Raw genomic sequence first — 20284 nt, 5'->3', positions numbered from 1 at the left:
GTATAACAAAAAATGTAGGGAGGCCCATTCTGATCTTATTAAAACTATTAAATCACGGGACATGGTCGCAGTCAAAGCGGCTAGGCTCCATTATAGAAAAACCCAGTGGGAATCCAAACGGGAGTGGGAGGACAGGTTTTGGTCAGATCTCTTGGATGCCTCCACCTCAAATAATCAGAAAAAGTTTTGGGATCTAGTCAAGTGGGGGAAGGATCCGGACTCGAGTACCCCTGCTAACCATGTACCCCTAGATGAGTGGGTAACATTCTATTCTGCCCAATTCAGAGCCGATGACTCCAAAGCCCTAAAATCCTCGGGCAGGTCACCCCCGTTACACACCCACGGGGAGAAACTCATTTTCTCAGAATCAGAGGCCGAGCTGGCCTTGGGCTTGACCCTGCGAGGGAAAGCTCCGGGCATGGATCTCATACCAGCGGACTTATTCAAATCTAATCCAGCCTTGTGGCTTCCTTACATAACCATGATCGCTAATTCATTAGCTAAAGGAGCCACGATCCCAAAATCATGGAAGGGAGAGGAGATAATTCCAATATTTAAAAAAGGCGATAGATCCAAGCCAGGGAATTACCGCCCTATTAGTCTCATTGATTCCATACAAAAAATCATCGCACGTATGGTCTTGGGACGGGTCCAGGGCTGGATTGAAACAGAGGACATACTATCTCCCATGCATGCGGGCTTTAGATCAGGAATAAGCACCATAGATCAGGTGTTTAGACTCTGCCTGATCTATTGGAAAGTGGTCTTGCTTGGCGGCGGTACCATCTTTGCTGCATTCATTGACCTAAAATCCGCCTTCGATCTAGTGCCAAGGGACAAACTGTGGGGAGTGATGGAAAACTTAGGATGTCCACCAGAACTACTTGACCTCATAATTAAATTTCATGAGGATAATTATGCGAGGGTGAGGTGGGGAGGCCAGGGACAAGTGACGGAAACATTTCCCGTAACCAGAGGTGTCCGTCAGGGGTGCGTCCTGGCACCGACACTTTTCCTCTTATTCATCGACCAAGTGGTGAAATTTTTTATGGACACCCCCACTGATGCCCCAATGTTGGCTGGGACGAGATTCCCACTGCTCATCTTCGCCGATGACACCTTACTCCTCTCTAGAACACGCAGCGGGCTGCAGCGGGCTTCGGACCGCTTTGAGGAGTTTTGTGCCATTAATAACCTTGCGGTGAATGTGGGGAAAACAAAGTTCATGGTTTTTTCTAGAAACCATCCTGTCCGGAGCTCCGTGAGGTTGAATGGAGTTAATCTCGAGCAAGTCGAGACCATGACCTACCTGGGGGTCACCCTTGACAGCCGCTTGAGATGGAAAGATCAAATTAACACCCAACATCTCAAGCTTGCACGGTTAACGGGCTGTCTCATAAAAGAGCAAAAGAGATCCATCATTAAGCGGGTTCTCCCAGCTCTCAAGATCTATGACGCCAAAATTACTACTGCTATTCTATATGGCGCAGATCTTTCGGGCTATATGGATCTCCTTAACCTCTTTAAAACCCAATGCAAGTTCCTACGGAACCTAGTAGGCCTACCACAGTCGACTCCTTCAATCCCCCTTTGTCTGGATTTGGGGTGCCCTCCGATCAACGAGATGGCTAGATTCAGGTTGGTGGCCCTTTGGAGGCGAATATGGACCTCTCCTGACCTGTCTCTTTTTGCAAAAGAACTAGCAGAAGTCAGGTCAGTTAGTGGATCTGGAAAAATCCCATGGCTCCAAGCTGTAAAAACCATACTCATTGACATGGGCTTAGAACAGCTTTGGATATCCCCTTGATCCAATGCTTTCCCCTCTAAACAAGAGTTCAAAACCTTGTATTGGGCTTCGACTCGTCTAAATCGAGTCTCACTTTCCAGCAATGTCAGTCTCACGGGCAGGTTTCTAACATTTAAGCTAGATCTGTCCCGTGAGCCCGATTGGGATGTTATGACCAAACCGCTGGACAAGAAACTGTACCATCAGTTCAGAGTGGGTGCTTTGCCTTTGAATACTTTTGTAAACAAATGGTCTACAGGGGTATCGATTTTCTGTAAAGGCTGCCCGGGACAGAAAGAATCAGAGGGTCATTTCCTTTTTGCTTGCCCCAGTTATACAGTGCCTCGAAAGAAATGGTTAAAACCACTGTTCCAGCGCTTACCATTTAGAACATCTGCCGAAGCCATCTGGGCGCTAAAGACTAATACCTCTGAGGTCTTCGTAGTGAGTTTAGCTAAATATTTGGGTTGGGCCTGGCTTATAAGGTTAAAACATATGTCAAAGTTGCCAGAGCCCGCACAAAGTGCTTCATAAAGTGACATATCCTGTTTATTGCTTAAAACATCTCTTTTCTATTATCTGCACCTTTTGCACTTTAAGCACGAAATGGTTTCCTATTGATTGACATGATTTGAAATGTATCACTAAAACATCATGTTTTTAAATCAGGTTTCTATTCCTAGATGTTTAATACTTTTTTAATTCCTTTAAAATTGACTTACTTAAGGTTATTATTGTATGGTTTAGATGGTTTGTTTCAAATGTACACAGTTTCTGCCTACTAACGTTTTGCATTCCTTTCCTTGCAAAAGTTTTTTAAACTTATTGTTTGTTTTATTAATGTATTATAATGTGTCTTTTATGATTTGTCAAAAATCGAAATAAAGACTTGAAACCTGAAACCTGAATCTCTCACACATTATCACGCTTTCTTTCAAGTAATCTTCCTTAGTGCTGCAGTTGCGCTTGACTCGCAGAAGCTCACTCAGGGGTATGCTTCTGATAGGACTCCCTGGATGGCAACTGCGCGCATGCAGCAAGCTGTTTTGAGCTGTCTCTTTCCGAAAGAGAGCTGTTGTTACTTTGTTCTCCTTGATCTTGACTGGTCCAGGAATTCGATCTTTTCATTATTTACATGGCTGGTGAACGCTGAGTTCAAAGTGTTAGCGTTAAGTGTGTTGACAAATTCCCTGGCTTCCTCAGCACTGCCATTCCAGACACAGAATATGTTGTCTATGTACCAAGCCCAGGCTTTAACTTGTGTTTTGTGCTGGTCTAAGTTTCTGTATCAAGGAGAAGGGTTGACCCAATAAAGTCACTGGGACCTGGGTAATATAGCGTTAAGAGGAAAGGGGTCCCAGTAAAGGAGGGATGCGTATTGTCGCAACCAATTGAGTAAATCAAATAAACAAAAATGCATCTATAATTCAACAAGCTTTATTCGAATTCAGTGAAAAAATTCATAAAAGCATACAGGGTAAAAACACAATAAAAACAGACATCAATTATATTCATTAAAAGGTCACTATCTGTGCAAAGTTAACAACAAGTCATTAAGCTAATAAAATAATTTTTACAATTCATCATATATATAAACCCTAGCAGCTTTACATGGCGTGGTCTAAGCAATTTCAATTAAATCAATTGCATTAAAAAATAGGATATATTTACATATTATGGTGACATTTTATTAAAAATTAGGCAGATATCTTTCAGGGGGTATGAGGGAGAAAAATACATAAGCTGTTCCTTTGGTAAGGGCCATCCATGAACTTAGTGTGAGTCATAATCAATTTCAATTACTTACGGGGGCCCTTCTGTAAACAGGTTTAACAAGCCAGGGAACCAGGTCTATGCCTTAGAATAAAGGAAATCGGTTATGGGTGGGTAGTATATACTTGCTAGCTCCAGGACCACTACTACCCATCCCAAAGTTATTTTGTTTGTACGATCTTGCATGGGTCATATATGTAGTCCTTGGGTAAAAGTCATGCAGTTCCCATGTTCCGATTGAGCCATCACCCATTTGTGGCAGCCAACTTCGGAGATGTTGGATGACTCGGGGGTCCCTAAAGTTGACCAAAACCAGGTCTCCCGGTATGTCCTTGGGGATAGATCCCAACCACCCTACCCTTCTAACATTTAAGATCGTACCATCGATATTGGGTGGTAAGGGTCTATTCTTTGTCAACCAGAAAGACACCTTGTTAGCCAGGTCTACTGGTCTTTCAGTTTTGTTATTAATGAGCTCGGGGACGCCCGAGAGGATGGACACAAAGGGTGCTGCCTCCGGTGGTAAATCTATATGTTTGGCCCTTCTTTGCGTATTACCATAGTTTTGGAAATTCCCCTTTTCCGGCATGAGTGGTTTAATCTGCCCTTCTCTATATGCTGGGTTCTGAGTTATAGAGGGGTTTGATGTAACTGATGTTTTAGATATATTGGGGGCAAATGTGTGAGTTTGTATGTTATTTCTTTGTACAGGGAGGATGGGAATATCAGTAGTCACTAGGGTCTCAACTTGACTCTTGCCTTCAATTCTTTTTATGGTTGTTAGGCTTTCCCTAGTGGTTTCCTCTATGGAGCGGAGCTTTTCCCCTATATCCTCAATTCTTTTTACCAGTGGGGAAATTAAAGACCTAACCAGGAGTTCAATCTGGGCCAATAGTTCAGGTGGTATGGTGTTTACAGTCAGCTCCGTATTTGAACATGGCTCAGGTGATTTTAGGGTGTTGTTAGTGCCTGAAAGGGGGCTTTGATGCAATCTTTGTGTTTTGGTTAAACTTCCCCTCTGTTTAGTCCCTTTGCGCTTTCTGTTTGGGTAGGGCACCTGAACATTTACTGGCTGTTGTGTAGTGTCCGTGGGAGTTAATATAGAAGGAGTACCAGGATGGCTTGAATTTAATTGAAATGTGGTAACAGACTGGGGGCTGGTATTTCGCAAAGCACCTACTGGAGCATTTGTTAGGTCATTCCCATTTTCAACGTTGATATATGCAGTCTTACAGAGTAGATTTAGTTCAGCCAGTAAAAAAAGATTTTGTATTTGGTCTGGTGGCTTCATAGCTGAGTGGTTGCTGGATGAGGATTCTATACAGAGACTCTTTTCTACTCTTCCAATAACGGACTCAATAGCCGATGTGGTCCTAGTTAAATAATTGTTCAATGTCCCTTTCCGTTGCCCCCCCTGGTGGATGTTATTCTTGCGAAGCCCATTATCTGTCATAATATGGATAGCTTTATGGAGATAAATATATGACAGAGGGGTAAGAAAAGGCGCACGTATACCAATGTTCTGACAACAAGGAGGTAAAAGGGTAATCCTGTAGGGGATACCGTAGAAAGTTTAATGACAGTCACTGTAATGAATTTCTTAGTACAATGTTACCTCTCTTTTACGTTGAACAAAAGGCGAAAATCAAAGGGGGGTGGCCCGTCCCGTCCTCCTCAGTCCTCTGAGGGCCACAGAGGGCCCGCCCTTTGCCCGGGCTTAGCCCGGCGTCGCCCACGCGCGTTCCGCGATGCGGAAGGGTTTCTCTCCTTTTGTGCGCCTTCCGGGCGCGTCAGTGGGCGGGTAGGGGCGGTGCAGCAGGCAAAGGTTCCTGGGGATTGTGGTCCCCCCGCTCGGCGGCCGCGTGGAGTTCCGGTCGCGGCGGCGGGGGGGACCTGCAGCCAATGGTGATTGTAGCCCCGGTGAGTTCTGTGTCCCAAAGAGTCGCCCGCTCCCCAGATGGGGTTCTCTCCTTTTGTGCGCCTTCCGGGCGCGTCAGTGGGCGGGTAGGGGCCGTGCAGCAGGCAAAGGTTCCTGGGGATTGTGGTCCCCCCGCTCGGCGGCCGCGTGGAGTTCCGGTCGCGGCGGCGGGGGGGACCTGCAGCCAATGGTGATTGTAGCCCCGGTGAGTTCTGTGTCCCAAAGAGTCGCCCGCTCCCCAGATGGGGTTCTCTCCTTTTGTGCGCCTTCCGGGCGCGTCAGTGGGCGGGTAGGGGCGGTGCAGCAGGCAAAGGTTCCTGGGGATTGTGGTCCCCCCGCTCGGCGGCCGCGTGGAGTTCCGGTCGCGGCGGCGGGGGGGACCTGCAGCCAATGGTGATTGTAGCCCCGGTGAGTTCTGTGTCCCAAAGAGTCGCCTGCTCCCCAGATGGGGTTCTCTCCTTTTGTGCGCCTTCCGGGCGCGTCAGTGGGCGGGTAGGGGTGGTGCAGCAGGCAAAGGTTCCTGGGGATTGTGGTCCCCCCGCTCGGCGGCCGCGTGGTGTTCCGGTCGCGGCGGCGGGGGGGACCTGCAGCCAATGGTGATTGTAGCCCCGCTGAGTTCTGTGTCCCAAAGAGTCGCCCTATAATGTTAATGTTTAATTCACATTATAGGGAAAAAGCAACAATAATAATTTCAAATATTGCAGTTGTATAAGTGCCCCTGGAGGTAAAGGGGGACGTGCAGTCGTGAGGGTAGTGTAGAAAGGGGATTGTGACAGTAAAAACATGTATATATCAGACGTTAGTACAAATTCAATGAACGATATATAACAAAAGCGGTCTCAGTTCAAACCAATAATTCATGTTACACATGCCCCATTGTCCATAATATATAGGAATGGTGGGTAGGAAGAGGCCGTGTCGTAGGTTGGGGAGTATGTCGACGTTTCGACCCCACGAGAAGCAGGAATCAATGGAAACCTTGCACGAGGGTCTTCATCAAGACGAAGGAGGGGAGGTGGGGCTAACAACCTAGTTCAGAGAATAATTGAAGTTATTATAATGATTAAAAGAAAAAATGTCTGAGTCACAGAAGGATTATAGGGGTAGACACATCGTGTAGTGAAGCATACCTGAAAAAATCAGTGCTTCCTAGTCAATGTTTAGGGTAGGAATCGATGAGAGGTATTTAATCCTGAGAAATATGGTAACAGAGTGTTAAAAACGATGTATTATCGGGTCGTCATAGTAACGGAAAATGAATCAGACTTACTTAATTAGATTGAATCCGGTGTCTCGGTAGGATAGGGAAATTGGATCCGGACACTGGGCATAGGAGAACACTCTACGTATCTATACAAAAGAGGGAAAGTTTATTCAACTTTGGCCGAGAAGTACTCACTTAAGGCAAGATGTCGGCGGGTGGGATAGCTTACCGAATAACATAGAGAATTTCACAAGGTCCCCGATTTCAAAAGAATACGTCCGCGTTACTTTGGAGTCGTATCCTAGTTGGGAGATAGAGAGGGGAATTCAGAGATATTGCGGTATTGGAAAACACCAGTATTAGTGTAGTCAAAGGGCCCGTGATCGGTGAACTTACCAATCCGGAATGCATCCAGCGTCTCTGCGGGAGCTTCGAGGAGAACGCCGAGTTTCCTGAAACGTTGGTAGTCATAGTAACATGAGTACCACGTGAGCAATAGTCACGGAGAAAAGACTATAGAGATCTGGATTGCCGAAGTATTAGAATGGCTTAAAATCTTTCAAAATTAGTGTACGGGAAAACATTAAAAGTATTTAGAAAGAGGGGCTCGTAAGGACGGAGCGTCAGTCATGATTGCTCCGTGTCTCTTGATCGTGGGGAGAGGAAATTAATGAGACCTGCTATAGCTGGGGTCTGCCATGATGAATCAGACAAGGCACAATTAGATAAACATGCCGTACCCATCACATGGTGGTAGAGTGAGATCGTTATCATAAAGACGGAGCATCATTCATAATTGCGCCGTGTCTCTTTGTCATGGGGAGAAGGGATTTAAAGAGACCTGCTATAGCTGGGGTTAGCCATTATGAATCTGAAGAGGCACAATTAAATCAACCGGCCGTACCTATCACATGATGGTAAAGGGCCATGTTGTTAGAAACGGAAGTATTCAAACATTGATAGACATGGTAGTAATCAATTGATATGTAGTTCAGAAGTATAACATAGGAGTACTGCGTACCTATCACACGATGGTAAAGGCAGTGTCAGTCCATCAAAAACGTATGAATCATGTGTATTATAACTCAATTAAACCCTAATAATACTTAAACAACAAAAACACAGAATGTCCATTACTAATCATTGCTTACTATATCTAAGCCGAAAAACTGGCTATAAATGGTCCTAATTATAAAAGTTACCGCTTTTCTGTTGAGGGATGAAAACATCTATCAGGTGGAAAAATAGTGGATTGTGCCTGAGGATTAATGAGAAAGAAAAAGGAGTAATCCATTTCTATTATAATTACGCCACAATTTCAATTATGAAGAGCCTTATTACAAAAACGTTTACCTTCAATGGTTGATGGCTATTATTGAAGGAAGACTGGGTCCTACACAGTGTTTACAGCCTCCTACCGGAAAATGAAAAAAAACAACCCAGGGCTCTGTGAGATTTGTTCGCGATCTCGCCGCATTTATATATATGAGCCAGGCGCATGCAGTAATTACCTTAAGACGTCCACCAGTACATCCAAAATCTCATCATGGGGTACTCAGTGTTCAGTTTCCTAAACGAGGGACTGGCATTTCCGTCCCGTGTACGGCTCCGGTTGTTTCTCTGTATACCGAAGCCTCAAGACTACCCCTTCCTGGTTGGTTTTGGATGGGCGGGGCCTCGTACCATCAGGGTAGAAAAAAGACTCTACCCGTTTGGGAACTTGTAGTCCAGGTTACCCTCGAGATTTAGAACTACAAATTGAAGTTCTATTTATATTATTCATTAGTAGATTTGGCGTAGCGCTATTCAGTCTTTTTTGCTGCTGGTTATATATAAAATAAATTCCCAGATCTATCTAAAAGGTCAAACTCTTTGCCAATCTCGATGTTCGTTTGTTAAGCATTTTACCATTAGAATTTTCTTTATATTGAGTGCACTTATCTCACAGGATATACTCATCAATACAATAATACAAGAAGATACATTCTATACAGGTGCAAAATGCATATAAAAAAGATTTTATCAACATTATATTGCGTATTCTTGCCTTATTATACATTTAAGTACATGCCAAATGCGAACAAAAAATTATATATAAATGAGTGCACTTATCGCGTAGGATAGTGAAAACTCAAACAGTTTACGCATAGTATAGTTGAAAAGGAAAGGGAAATTCTCAACTCTCATTTGTATAATTTAGAAAAAAGCTAGACATGTTACCCTACAGATTTGCTAATTGCGCAAAACTATTTTCAGATTCATTAAGTCCCTTGGCTACAGAGTTAAAGATGTAAATCCATTTAAGTTCTCTGATATTCAGAATATTGGATAAATCTCCGCCCCTTGGGCCTAGTGTGACATGTTCCAAAACTACCCATTTCAATGATTCAGGCAAATGGTTGTGTTTGGTGCAATGTTCAACTAGAGGTGCCCCAGGTACCCTGCATCTGATTCTGCTGCAATGTGAAAGGAACCTTACTTTTACGCGCTGTTGTGTCTGACCTACGTATATGAGATCACATGGACAGATTATTCCATAGATCACATTTGTGGTGTTGCAGTTCGTGTGATGTTTATGTGTATGTCGATGGTTTTTGAACACAAAGTCTTTAGATTGGATGGTCGAGGGGCAAGCCTTACATTTACCACATCTATAGTGTCCAACTATCCGTGGTTGTTGCCAACATGAGGCAATGGTAGGTTCTGGTGGGTACTCTAAAAATGATGAAACTACATAGTCTTTTATATTCCTGGCCTTTTTAAAGGCATGCATCGGTACATTTGTTAAATCCAGATCCTTAGCAATAAGGCCCCAATGTTTATTTATAACCTTCTTGATTGAGTTGCTCTTCGTAGATAAGGTAGTAACGCAAATCATGCGTTCTTCTGATTGGCTGTTGCGTTCTGACGGTTCAAGAAGTATTTCACGGTGGCAGAACCAAGCTCTTTTTCTAGCGCGTTTGATCAGCCGCTTCGGATAACCTCTTTCTATTAAGCATTCCATCAAAATCTCCGATTGTAGCATATAGTCTTCTTTTTTGCTACAGTTCCTTTGGACACGCAAGAACTGTCCATACGGCAAGTTGTCTCGAAGGCTCCTAGGATGGTGGCTGGAATACTGCAACAGTGAATTCCGTTCTGCAGGTTTTCTGAACAAGGTGGTGTGTAGTGTGCCTCCCTCTGCCACTAGCGTAATGTCGAGAAAATCAATCTTCTTGTTGCTAGCTTGTATAGTAAATTGAATGTCTGGAGACCGTAGATTTAGCCATGAGTGGAAAAGTTCCAGTTCATTGTTATTGCCCTTCCAGATTACCAGCACATCATCAATGTACCGTACCCACAGTTGTACATGGTGTTGAAAGGGATTTTGGTCACAGATGACGAAGGTCTTTTCAAAGGAGGCCATGAACAGAATGGCCAAGTCCGGGGCAAAAGCTGCCCCCATAGCCACGCCTTTCTTTTGCAGGTAAAACACATTTTGAAATATAAAAAAGTTTCTCATCGTTGCAATCTTCAATAGAAGGATTATGAAGGAGGTTGGTACTTGTACCCGGGCTACATGACTGTCAAGGGCTTCAGTGGCCACCATTAGGGCTTCCTCCTGTGGGATGCTCGTGTAGAGCGACACTATGTCGCACGTTACCAGTAGTTCTTCATCAGGATTAAAAGCCTTACCATCTACTAAGGTGATGGTATGTGTGGTGTCCCTCAAGTAGGTGGAAGTAGCTTCAGCTAGTGGTTTTAGAAAAAAGTCTATATAACGACAGAGGGGCTCCAGAATGGATCCTGCACCGGGAGACGATGGGTCGCCCCGGGGGATTGTGTAGATCTTTGTGCACCTTCGGTAAGGTGTATATCGTCGGTATGCGTGGATGGCTCTGATTCAGATAATGATATTCCTGATCCGTGAGGAAACCTTGTTGGACACCTTCCTGGGTAACTCGTTGGATTTCGGTAGCCAGGTCTCGTGTAGGGTCCGATGTTAATCTACTGTAACTTACGCCATCGTTTAATTGGCAAAGGATCTCTTCTTTGTACTTCGAGACATCTTGAATGATGATCGCCCCGCCCTTGTCGGCTGGCTTCACGACAACATCGAGATTGGATTTAAGTGTGTCCAATGCTGCTCTTTCGGTCTTCCGAATGTTATATTTCACATACGTTTTCTCTCTCAGAATTTCTTTAACCTCGTCAGTGATGATACTCTCATACGCCAGTATTCGATGGCTCATTGCGTTGGACTGGGGCACAAAAGTGGATGGTACCCTAAATCCAGTTACCGAAGTGTTCCGTGGTGGTGGTCTGTTTTTGAAGAAGAATCGCAATCTAATTTTCCGAAAGAATTTGGAGAGTTCCATTAATTTATTGAAACAATTAGGGGCAGTAGTGGGGACAAAAGACAGACCCTTACTAAGCACCCTGAGTTCATCCTCATTGAGTTCATGTGAAGACAGGTTGATAACAGGTGTATCTGTTGTTTTTACCACCTGTAATTCTTGCGCCTGGTGGATCGTTCCCTGTGTTCCTCTGGTTGGAATTGCACCTGTTTTTGTCCGCGGCCTCTGCCACCGTCATTGTCCCACTGCATCGGGGGGCCTTGCTGTCCAGGTCCTGTCCCTCGATTCCAATTGTTGCCTCGTCCGCGGGGCGGTCTCCATGTCCCCTGTTCTAAAAAAGAGTTAGGCTTTGTGGTAAATATATTTTACCTATGCATTTTTCCGTATAATTATCAATACAAGACAGCTCATTTAAATGAGAGGCAGAGTCCGTGGTATCTGAGTCATACAGGCTTTAATGGAGTTATCCTCAAGGATGGAGCATCATGTTCTGTCACCTCGAAGGTTCAGGAAGGGACAGTCAACGTTTTATTAACATTACACATTATATATAGTAAAACTTTACAATTGAATCCAATGCAGTAGGCGTAACAGGTGAAAAGAGAGTGATAAGAACACATGTGCGTAAGAGGAGGCGTGAAAAGAGGCGTACACATGGGCGTGCACTGTACATGTCAGAGAAACGTCACAAGATACGTCACATGTGGGTGGGTGCATAGAGAAGAGTTGCAGAATCAGCAGAAACCCTTCCCCTATATGCGCGCGCAACTAGTATGACGCGAAACTGGGGGCTTTGACTTTAGCACTAGTGGTGGAGACTGGTGTCTGGAGTGTCAGGGCAACCTGTACCTATAGCATATCTGATATCTGATGTTTGGTGGATGTAATGTCTGGAGTAAAAGGTCTCTCGGGCAGGGGCCATTCAATACTGAAAGCTAGTGCATGCATACGTGTCTTGGTGCAATGCGCGGAGTCATGGGCCTACCATGGTAACGGGTTCAGTAAATCACTTGCAAGGAGGACAGGAAGGCCGGGCCCTTTGCTCTGCAGCCGGGAATATGTTTACCCATTTCACTAGACTGGAATGTGTTTTCGAGGAGGCTGAGCAGATACCTGTAGGCAAAACATGAATTTGGCAGGCAGTCCAGGCCGAGCTGGGCACCGCTGCGCTTGCAGGAAGTAAGGCAGGGGTCAGGGATGCGTACAGCTTTCGGAGACAGGAGAGATGAGGCAGAGAGGCCTCGTTTAAGGGCCTAGCTCGACTGGGCCAGGAAACATGGAGAAAACGTGTGCGAATTTCAGAAGTGCACCATATAAAGATGGTGGCACCGTATGCCTAAGAACATAATTAACGGGATTTCTTGGTATGGTTGGATAGCTAACATATTAAGGATGGACGCAAATGTATTTGCGTCTCTCTAGCATGTATAGAACAGAAGCTACACGACATACATGGAACATGGGTGCATGGATAGGGTGCGAGTGGGGGGTACACATTAGCTACCTGAAAATTTCTATTACCTCATTCCCTCCTTGGACCCTACTACACCCTTCAGGATATGTCTATATTCATGAGACCATCTATTTGTTCATAAAGCATCATTTGTTCATCTTTCTTTATTCGGGAGCCGGGAACGTGTACTTGGATGGGGAATACAGGCTGTGGCGCACAAGCCGCAAATCGCGGGCCCACATTGCAAACAGAGACAACAACTGAATACTATGGCCAATATTATTCCTAGGAACGATAACAATTTCCATCCCCAGGCGGATATCACACTCCAGAACCAACCGGACCAGGTCCAGGAGCCTGGATTCTGGTGCATCTGATGGGCTATTTCATGAAGCCGAGTTATAGCCTTATACACGGATGGCGCGTTATTTGGAATAAACACGCAACAACTGGATCCGATGACTCTACAAGCTCCGCCCCTATCTGCCAAGATGACGTCAAGGACAAGGCGATTTTGAAGAACAACAAGTCTCATAGCAGACTGTTCCTCGGTCAGGTTACCTAAAGCAGAAGTAGTCTCATTTACTACTGCTTCTAATGTTCTGGTCAATTTACGAATTAGTTTACTATTTGAGACAGTGCCTATGAATGGAAAGAATCCTTTATTGAAATCTATATATTGTTCTAATGTAGTTTTAGTCTGATCGACAATCGGGATCTTGATCTCCCTTCTATGTCTTACATGAACGAGATGTGAATTTCTGTGATAATCAGCCGGGGCTAGGAAAACAGGTGGCAATAAGCAACGCAATATAGCACGTCCCATCCCAATCAGGGGGCAGATGAACATAAGCTGTATGTCCACAGATAAAATATGAATGGCGAGAGGCTTTGAAAGTAGACTTTCCTTTGTCACTGAATTCGACCACAGTATTACAATCACTGTGTCCTAAATGTACTGAGCCATTCTTTCTGACGCATAATTCACCTTTCACTGGCAAAACTGTAATGAACGGCAAGTTCGAATTAGTCTCGGACTGGACGTTCAGGATCATGAGGTTGAGGGAGAAGTTACCTAATGCATACACTTCATTTTCTAGATCGGTCCCTGTCCTTTGTGGGAGACCGTCTGCATCTGGGAAACATGCTTTATTCATGACTGTATTCAGGTTCCCCCATATCCAATTGCCTTGGGAAACTTTGGACTTACTATCTAGGGAGGACATTAAAGAAAACCATGCACCACACGAACCATTATGTGTGAACGGGTAAGGAAAGAGAGGCAGAACTCCCTTGTACTTCTTATAGGGAGGGAGTCGGCCACATACCCAGCAATTGGTGGCATTGCTGGTCTGGTGAGTGTGATGTAACATACAAATGAATGTATTATTGCGCATTGCTAATCGATATGATAACTCGTGGGGAGGCAGGTCGCTGAAAGTGTGCTCCATAGTGTCATTAGAGGAAACATGTACATGTGAATCAAGAGGAAAAAAAACGTGTAACATTAAACTTATACAGATTATCGTAAGACTCAGAAGAAACATTGAGATCAAGGCAATTATGCATCCGCTGTGCAAAACTTTACAGTGCTTTTCCTTTTCTCGTTGCGCCTATCTCTCTGACTACTGGGGTCTATTCTATACATGTCAGAAACCTGTCTAACCGCTTCACCCGAGGGGGACTTAAACAATTAAAAGCTGTCTGACTTACTAGACCTCAGCTTCGCACGATACTCCTCTTGGGGAGTTTTCTCTAGCAGGGGGAGTTTAGAATCAGTCTCTGAAAGTGGGCAGTCCTTAATTGGCAGGTCTGGACACAGTCCGTGAATTTTTTTTATATGGCTGGACTGCACCCAGCCCTTCCTGCCCTCCAATTTCACTGCAGTTCTTGTAGATAATAAAACCAGTTTGGGCTGCTTCCATCTGGGTTCCAGCAGACTCTTCCGGTCGAAATTCCGTACGAGTACCAAATCACCTGGGCGGACTTCATGTGGCTTCACTTGGGTGTTGTCCGGGAAGGCAGCCGCGACCTGTGAACGACAAGATTGTAGTGCAGACATCAAGGAGGCCAGGTAATCTGTCAGCATACAACTGTCAACATCAGTGATTCTACGAGGCATAGGCGTCCCCCACATATTCGGAGGCCTACCGAAGACCACCTCATACGGGGATAGCCCTGTCCTAGAATGAGCTACCATTCGCATGTAAAAGAGTGCAACTGGCAAGGCAACTATCCAATCTACACCTTTCTCGGTACATATTTTTGCAAGACGGGTTTTCAGGGTCTGATTGTGTCTCTCTACGAGACCTGCGGCTTCAGGATGTCGGACACAGTGGAACTTCCATTGGTAACCTAACAGGAGTGACACCTGCTTCATAAGCTCGGACGAGAATGGCTGTCCATTATCAGAGTACACGACACGGGGCAAACCGTACCGCGGGAAAAATTCACGAACCAGCTGTTTGGCAGTGGTCGGGGCAGTGTAATCTGGGACTGGATATGCTTCTGTCCATCGGGAAAGAGCACATACGACTACGAGGACATACTTAAATCCTCGACATCGGTCCATCTGGATATAATCCATCTGGAGGACTTCAAAAGGATAGTCAGGAGGATGAAATCCACCCTGTTCCACAGGGACACCTTTTCCGGGATTGAACTGACAACAGATCATGCAAGTACGCACTTTCTGTTTTGCGGCTGCTCGTAAATGTTTGTTGTACCAGAGATTCTGTAAGCTGTCTAACATGGCTTTTTCTCCTAAGTGTGCTGGACTATGTGCTGTGTTAATGATTATTTGAACCATAGAGTCGGGGAGGAACCATGTGGCTCTTCCCTTCGTCATCCATCCCTGGTCTGTATGGATCCCTCCTTGTTCAGTCCATTTCTTGATTTCGTCTGGTGTAGCATGTGTCTGTATGTCGAGTACATCTAGAATGGGATCCTTAACTGTCAGGCAATGTGTCGGTGTAGTCTTTGTCATGTCAGTCGGAATATCTGTCTGAGCTGTGAGTTTGGCTGTACGATCTGCCAGGTCGTTGCCCTGGGAAATTCTGTCAGTGACTTTGGTATGTGCTTTGCATTTCATAATGGCTATGGCTGTAGGCAAGTGTATTGCTTCTAACAGGGCTTGGATAAGGGGACCATGTTGGATCTTGGTACCGTGAGAAGTTAGAAAACCTCTCTCTTCCCAAAGGACTCCGAAGTCGTGAACGACTCCGAATGCATATTGTGAATCAGTGTATATGTTTACTTTCTTGTTCTTGGCTAATATACAGGCTTGGGTCAGAGCTATGAGCTCTGCTGCCTGAGCAGACAGTGTGTCAATGCGATGTGTATCTAGAATTTCAGTTTCAGTGGTCACTGCGTAGGCGGCCACTAACTTTCCTGTGTTTGTTCTCATACATGAACCATCCACGTAAAGTGTCAGGTCTGGATCGGGCAATGCAATGTCTGTCAAGTCTTGTCGGGGCTTAGTTACTGTATTAATGACTTCTACACAGTCATGTGGTGCTGGATCTGTTGTACTCGAGGGCAACAATGTGGCAGGATTAAGTATGTTGCAGCGTCTGATTTCTATGTGTGGCTGAAACAATGTCAGTTCATAACCTGTCAGTCGTGCTATGGTCAAGTGCTGAGTCTGGGTTCGGTTCAGAAGTACTTCCACGGAATGTGGAACCTGTACTGTCAAGGGATGTCCTAACACTATTGAATCGCTTTGTCTGATAGCTAGAGCTGTTGCTGCAACTGATTTTAAGCACGCAGGCAGAGCCTGGGCTACTGGATCCAATGTACTGGAAAAATAAGCATAAGGCTTATGGTGTCCTGCTTGATCTTGTGTGAGAACGGACAACGCTGTGCCATCGCGTTCTGTGACAAAAAGTGTAAAAGGTTTGCTGTAACATGGTGTCGCTAAAACTGGTGCTTGACATAAAGCTTTCTTCAAGTCATTAAAAGCTTGTGTATGTTCCTGAGTCCAAGGGAGGACAGTCGAAGTTGCTGCCTCCTGTGTAGTCAACTGTATAAGTGGTTTGGCTAGAAATGCATACTGGGGAATCCATTGTCTGCAGTACGAAGTGAGGCCAATAAAGGCCCGTACTTCCTTTTGAGTCTTGGGTTGTGGCAGATGTGCAATCAACTGGATGCGATCTGGTGTCAACTGTCTACCCCTCTTGGACAGCAAGTGCCCAAGGTATACCACTTGCTGGGCACAGAATTGGAGCTTCGAAGGGGACACCTTGTGCCCCTTTTCGGCAAGAAAAAACAAGACTGTCAGTGAAGCACATTCGCAATCACGTTCGGTCCGTGCTGTGATCAGTAGATCATCAACATACTGTAGTAGAGCAGTGTCAGTAGGCATGTGAATACTGTCTAGTTGTCGTTTCAGGGCTTGGGTGTAAATACTAGGACTATCCGTGAACCCTTGAGGTGCACGTGCAAATTTAAAACTTCGGCCATTTAATGAGAATCCGAATAAATATTGGCTTTCCGGATGGATGGGGACACTAAAGAAGGCGTTCTTGAGGTCAATTACAGTAAAGAACGCTGCTTCAGAATCAATGGCAGTCAGTAGTGAGGAAATATCTGGGACCACTGGGTATTGTGGTACTATGCATTTGTTGAGTTCTCGAAGATCGATCACCAGCCGATAGACTGGAGGTGCATTTTGGTCAGTACGTTTAAGAATCGGAATGATTGGAGAATTACATACATTGGAGTCAGTTTCTACAACAACTCCTTGGGCTATGAGTTCGTCAATAATTTTCAACAAGGCTGCTACAGCCTCGGGGGGCAATTTGTATTGTCGGATACGGGGCAGTACAACACCTTGCTTGAGTGTGACACGATAGGGAGTAATGTGCATACAACCTACATCAGTTGGCCCTTGCGCCCATAAATGCTGTGGAACATTTTTCAATCTGACATCAAAATCTCTCAACACATAGTGACCCTTAAAGTCACGTAGGAACAATCTCACTCCTTCCGGAGAACAATATATAACAGCTCCTAGAGCTTTCAGTGTTTTAATACCAAGCAGGTTTTCAGGACATGATTTCGTAAGCAATAAATCTGTAGTACGGGACAACGGACCAACTGCAAGGGGAACTGGCTGTGATACTTCGTTAACAATAGGTTTTCCTGAGAATCCAAGGGAAACATTCTGTGAGCCTGAGAGGGGTGCCCCTGGAACCTCGTCGTGACTAATGGTAGTTCTGCTCGCCCCCGTGTCAATCAAAAATTTTCTGTCTTTCCCTAATACCTGACTATGTACATAGGGACCATCTTGATCTACAGGAACCTCGATAAGGGGCAAGCCAACCTCCCTCTCTAGGCTGTTTCATGTGTACTGCTGATAATCGGGGTAATCTGACTGTGCATACTGGTACATTTGTGACGTGACATGTTGAGTGGCGGCAATGGGTTGGGGTTGGGGTACAGCTACTGTCTGTTGCTGTACGTGCTGTGGAGATTGCGGATTCTGTGGAATATTCTGTTGAACGTGTTCTATTCTAGGCGGACGTGGTCTTTCTTTCGTTTTGCCTGTAGCAATATTGTGTCTGAGAACGGCGCAATCACTTATAAAGTGACCAGGCTGCTTACAATAATTGCAATTTCCTTTAACAGGACCTGTAGAATGACTAATCTGTGTGTTCTGCGTGTTACCCCTCTTCTGACCATCTGCTGGAACAGACTGGGCAACTAGTACTTTCATTTTCGTGTCTTTCATGCGTCTCTGTTCATGATCGTGTTCCTCTCTAATTCTGTTCTGGTGGTACTGTAACATCTGTAACATTTGGGAAGGCGTGTTAGCTTGCCATGTACTTTCGACTTTCAATACTCTGTTTTTAACCTGGGGTAAAGAATTCTCGACTAGTTTGGTCACAAAAAGATGTGGGAATGACTCGCTACTTGTTTTCAGGCCACTATTAATAATGAAACATTTCTCGAATCTTGAATAAAAATCACTAGTGTCTTCGTCTTGCTTCTGTTTGCAGGCTGAGATTGCATCCCAGTCTTCCTTTTTTACTGTCAATAATCTAGGCAAAACCTGTACTAATAATCCTGGTAGTGCTTTAACTTTCTCCCCAAGACCTATACCTGGGGTACGTCTATTTTCCTCGTCTTCTAATTCAGTCCAAATAATCTTTTTATCTCCCACCTCCCATTCCTTTTCTTTCAGTTTTTCGTAAATCCCTGATGGCAACAATACTTTGAGCATTTTAAGAACGTCGGAATATGTGTAATCTCCCATAAGTAACATGTCCTTTAATTCACGGTGGAATCCTGCAGGATCTTTATCGTGACAAGGTACAATTTTCTTCATTTCCAATAATTCCATTTTTGTCAAAGGAGTGTATACGAATACGCGTTCAAGTGTATTATCTGGCTTCCGAATTGGATGTACTTCTCGTAAGGGGTTCTGTCTATCTAGGTGATATGGCTGTCTTACTGGGGGTGGAACGGAAACAAGACGTGGATTCAGGAAAGTTCTGTATTTATGACGTTGTTCTAGAATAATATCAATTAAATCAGTACCTAGGCCTCTCCATCTTCTCAGGAGTAAGTCTTGTAACAAATTATACAATGGACCTGGATCGGATTGCTGATTTTCATATAGAGTAATGAGATGTTGGGTCATGTATATACCAGCTAGTCGCTGTTCTTCTGGAGTAAGGCTTAAAAATGTTTGTACTACTAATTCATCTTTATATATACTGTCATCCCCGGCCCATTGGACTGCTGACCGGGCTAGTTCCTGATCACGTAAGGTATTGAGTTCATGATAACCTATTCTTTCTTTCAGTATTTTATCAGTAACTTGAAAAACATGCTCAAGAGAACATTGCTCTGGTATCGGGGAAAGGAAACGTTTCTTGTTTTCTAGATGAATCGGTCTGTCAAAAGGTCTATCAGAAGAGTACTGTTTAGGGAGTTTCACTCTACCTACGTACGCTATTGTATCCTGATTCTCTACTGGATTATCTATTTCTTCCTCCTCCTCCGAGGATTCATTCTTGTCTGACTCGGCTTCAGCCTTCTGTCTTGTATGTATTGCTACTATTTCTTTACGAATCTTTCTGGAAATGGCATCTATACAGGTTTGCTTATCATGTTTACAGTCTGCAATATTTTGACTCCATTTTGTCAGTACATCCATCTCTTCTTGAACAACACCTGTCTGATCTTGTTCCCTTATCAAACAATTAATCAAGAATCGTAATAGTAAACCTTGTGTCTCAACTTTCTGATATGCCATGGCTTCGCGAATACATTCTGGCCTCTCCTCCGTTCTAATAAAATGATATATGTTGTCTAGATGTTCTGGCATTTCTGGTAATAACATCAGATAATCTGTAACACGTCGTAGTCGTAACGAGGCTAACATCATATCTCCTTTCTTGCCAGGTACTGGACCATATCTACAATCCGTAAGATACTGTTTAAGTTTTTCATGAGGCATAGCTTTCGGAGTACGCTGTGTTGCTAATTCTCTCATTGTCACTCGATGTAATTGTGGCGGGGTGTGAAGTTGGCCTCCTACGGCACCTCCTGAAGCAGAACCATAAGCATGACTTGACGTCATGGCGTGTGGGAAAGGTACATGTATCGGGGACTGACTCTGGGTCGCATCTGTCGCAAAAGGATTGTGAGGACCAATAGGAGGGGGACCAGTGGCACCAGCAGTAGAAGGGGAAGTGACATCAGGTGCGGGAAGTGAATCTCGTCGTGGAGGGGTCGTGGCTTGATCAGCCGGAACATGCTGCGGTACATTATTAGCGGGTTGTACTGGTATATTGGTATATGCTGG

The sequence above is a fragment of the Lissotriton vulgaris genome, chromosome 9 (assembly GCF_964263255.1).
Source record: "Lissotriton vulgaris chromosome 9, aLisVul1.2, whole genome shotgun sequence".
Lineage (NCBI taxonomy): Eukaryota > Metazoa > Chordata > Amphibia > Caudata > Salamandridae > Lissotriton > Lissotriton vulgaris.
This window is presented reverse-complemented; position numbering follows the sequence as displayed.